This window comes from Diceros bicornis, unplaced genomic scaffold (genome assembly GCF_020826845.1).
Source record: "Diceros bicornis minor isolate mBicDic1 unplaced genomic scaffold, mDicBic1.mat.cur scaffold_846_ctg1, whole genome shotgun sequence".
Lineage (NCBI taxonomy): Eukaryota > Metazoa > Chordata > Mammalia > Perissodactyla > Rhinocerotidae > Diceros > Diceros bicornis.
Window position 1 is genome coordinate 31,137 of NW_026691725.1, and position 4,160 is coordinate 35,296.

The 4,160-nt window shown below is 48.4% G+C and overlaps 1 pseudogene; it reads left to right on the plus strand.

The window, feature by feature from the left end:
- Positions 1-893: 893 nt before the first annotated feature.
- Positions 894-1,600, plus strand: LOC131403777 (androgen-induced gene 1 protein-like; annotated as a pseudogene).
- Positions 1,601-4,160: the final 2,560 nt, after the last annotated feature.

Sequence of the window (4,160 nt, forward strand, 5' to 3'; positions counted from 1 at the left end):
GTGACAACATTTACTGGAAGGCAGAGGGAATCCAGTTGATATTTATTTTCCTTCCATGAAGCCCTGGTATTGTAGTGTAGGAAAAAACAAATAAGTAAAAGGGCAAAACCCGTTTAACCCTCAAAAGATTAGTATCAAATTACACACCGGGTTTTACATCCAAACTCAGAATGATTTGTTTTTAAGCTGAATGTAATCTTGTAGCAGAAAGTTATCTGACACTCTTTCCTTTATAATCTTTCACGTATACACCTCTCGTCCAAAGTGCATAGCCTGTCTTGTTATATTATATACTGATATGATATTTATAAAGTTCCCGTGGAAAAGTGCAAGGCACTGGAATAGAATTTATAAGGGAATTTCATAGTGATTAATAGTAGTTTAACACTGAAAATTCAATTGGGTCCAAAATAAAGCAAGTCACTCGGGGGCACCGGGGCGCGGGCTTACACCCCAAGTTCACGCCTCCACCTCCTGTGGCCACAGAGCACCCCAGTTGGCCACAGGAGCCACCCTTGACCTCCGCTGCAATGCCCCGGCTGGAACGTTTGTCTACACTGGGGTCCCCTCCTTCAGTGCAGGTTTGCCGACCTCCCTCTCCGGGCCGCGTCGCTCTCCGCCCGCCAGATGCCACCAGCCGCGGCCCCGGAGCTCGAGCGCGCTCGGCGGCCACCCACCCACCGCCGGGACGCCTAGGGGGCGCCCCCGGTCGGGTGTCCCGGGGCCCCGCGAACGCAGGAGCAGAACGACGGAGGCGACGAAAGAGCTGACGCCACGCCGCCCGGCCGCCAGCAGTGCCCGCAATCGCCCCGCCCGCGCAGGTCGCCGGGCGCCCGCGGTCGCGCCGTCCCCCGGGGGCGCCCCGCCGCAGCCCCCGCCCGCCCCGCGGCCGCGCCCGGGTTCCCACGGCGCCCGCCCCCGCCCTGCGCTCCCGCCCGCCCTCGGCGCCGCCGCGCCCGCCCAGGCCTCTGGCGGACATGGCGCTTGTCCCCTGCCAGGTGCTGCGGTGGCGATCCTGCTGTCCTACTGCTCCATCCTCTGCAACTACAAGGCCATCGACATGCCCTCGCATCAGACCTACGGAGGGAGCTGGGAATTCCTGACGTTCATTGATCTGGTAAGGCCGTCCCCGCCCCTCCCCCGCCCTCCGCGCACCCCGAGCCTGTGTGTGTTTGTGGGTGCGCGAGCACCTGCGCGCGCGCCTGCAGCATCCACCCCTGTCCTCGCCTCTTCCCCGGCGGTTGCGTCTGCAGCGGCCCCGCAGCAGCACCTCCTAAAGCGCCCGACGTTACCTGGTGGCTGGGGCCCGAGTGGAGGTGGGGTGCGCCAGGTGGTGGGCTCTTTGGAGGGGAACACAGACCTGCTGCTAGGGTGACACGGCAAGATTCTCAACTTTGCAAGTGGATTGGACGACCTTGATCATGAGCGGCCTCAGACCCGTTCGCCCCCAAGGTGCTTTCCAGAGCACCCACCGTGGGATCCACTTGCAGCAACTGAAGAAAACTGGGCATTGTCGAATTACTTGGAGCCTCCTCTGAAAGGACCAAAATTCTCTTCCTAAAGAAGAGAAAGCACCTAATAAAGTGTTTTTTTCCATGTGTTTTTTTTGCCCATTGTCAGTAATTTACTTAAAACCTTTTACTCCAGAAACACTAGGGGAGAGAGATTTGCAAAATGCATTTCCAGTGTGACTTTGCACTCTTCCTTCCCGTATAAAAGTCTGAAGCAGTTTGCATAAGCAGCTCCTCTTTTGCACAACTTGGTAACCTTGGCAGTTGGAGTTTTTTGTTTTTTTTTTAAAGGCGTGTCCCCTTCTGGCACTAAAAGGGCCAGAGAATCAGAACAGAAGCATAAGGCCCGGTAATAACATGGGGAGGAATCTAGGAACTTTAGGGTGAAAGATGACTAATTTAGACTGGGTCAAACATATACTAAGAGATTATAAAATAAGGGCAGAGAGTCAAAACAAGAGCACCTAATTCTAAGGACTAGAGAAAATGTAGAACCGATTCCTGGGATGCTAGAACTGTCCAAGATTACACATGAGGTTGGCTACTCAAGCAAGTTTATGATCTCTAATTGTTGATCCTCCATATTGATGAAGAGAACTTGAAACCTGTTTTAAGATATTGACAAAGGCTTAGGATGCCTCAGAGAAATGCAGAGAGTTTTTGTTTAGAAATACTGCCTTATATTTGTATCATGTTAGATACTTTCAGAGAGGAATTTAAGTTCTTTTTCCCAGCAGTCTCCCCACTGTGCACATACCCGGCTTCTCAGGGCAGAGAGTGTTTCAGTGGATTCAATTTCAGACCCTCAACTTCCATCCGGTTCTTGAAACTGATCTGCCTTTGAACATGGGTGATGCCTGCCAGTTCTCCTCTCTTCTTCCCTATTCATTCAAGGGCCGAGCACGTGACAAGGCTCTGTGCTGTATTTATCTGTTCCTTTTAAGCACTCAGAAGGTAGATGGTTGCCACCAGGACTATCTTCATATTTGATTGAAAAACGAAGTCAGACTTGTTTTAACAGAAAGTCTTATTGGTTGACTGGCCTGTAAATGACAATTGGCTCTGCCAATTATGTTATATAGCAGACATTTTCCATAGATGAATGAGGGAAACCTGCAGCCCTGAGGTTCCAATAAATATGTATCAGAGCGTTAGAAATCATGTCCCTTTCTCAAATGTTTAAACTTATGTTAAAAATGTTTAGATGTTCTTTAAAAATATGTGCATAGATTTTCAGAGTTCTTTTGGGGGCCGTGTGAACAAAATTCCTCCTGGATGACTACCTTATACCATTCCTCAGTCAGATCTTGCTTAGAGCTGGCCCATTTGCGTGTTGCCAAGGAGCAGTGCTGAGCTGCTGGATACTGCTGGAGACTCCGCCAGAGCCACAGGAACTGTGAACAGTCCTCAGAAGCACCTCTGCATTAGGTACAGTTTTGGGGGAGCAGAGGACGGGGTCAACAGGTGAGAGGGGTAGAAGTTGAGGGTGTTGGTTAACCCATGAGATATGACAGCTTCTCACACTGGCATTGCTTACTGAGTGTTAAAAAACACCGCTGGGGCCAGCCCTGTGGCATAGCGGTTGAGTTCACACGCTCTGCTTCGGCTGCTTGGGGTTCGAAGGTTCGGATCCTGGGTGCAGACTGACGTGCCACTTATCAAGCCATGCTGTGGCGGCCTCCCATATAAAGTAGAGGAAGATGGGCACGGATGTTAGCCCAGGGCCAATCTTACTCAGCAAAAAGAGGAGGATTGGCAGTGGGTGTTAGCTCAGGGCTGATCTTCCTTATTTAAAAAAAATGACTCACAAGAAACCATTCCCTCGCCTAACCTTTGAGTGACATGAAAGTGTAGCAGAGCCAACTTGGTTCTACTTGAAACTGTCATGCAGTGTATATTTATATAGCATTTGACGATTGGACTTGCCTATTTTAAGTTACGCTAATCACAGCAACTATGCTTTTGTCTATCAGAATTCAGGCAGGCCATAAATTCAAATTTGAAACTTTTACTTTGTTTCATATTTCGATTCAGTCTGTATGGAGCCTTCAGCCAATCGTTCAAACTTTTTACTCTCTGTGGCCTCTGATTGAAATATAATAATTATCTTTAATCAAGACTTCCTGTGAGAATGTCTAGAATATAGTCATAAACACAGTGTCTAGAATATAGTCATAAAAACACTCATGCGAAGTGTTACTCTCTTTATTATTAGAGATTTAAAGTCTTCAGAGCTTAAACATTGGACAGCTGTTAAAACAACCAACCTGTCAATCTTTAGTAATGGCAGGAAAAGATTTGGCTACTAGAATTTACCCATTTCACTTTCATTTTTTGTGTGTTTAAAAAAAAACCAAATAAACTTTCTTATTTTGTGCCCTGGACAATTTTAATGATTCTAAGCTCACTAGAGCAATTTTGGAAGATGATTTACCTTCTCTAAACTTTAACGAGAAGGCCCTTTTTCTAACCAGCTTGGATTGCAGTGTCAGGACATTTATCCTGGTGGCCACAGTCTGATTCTATGTTCCATGGCCTCAGTTTACTGGAACGTAAATCGGGAAGCTCAGGCTACGTGTATCTGGGAGCAGATGGTTATGTGGCAGTGGCCATTCCAGCTATATCCGTATCTTTCTTTGAGTATGCGAG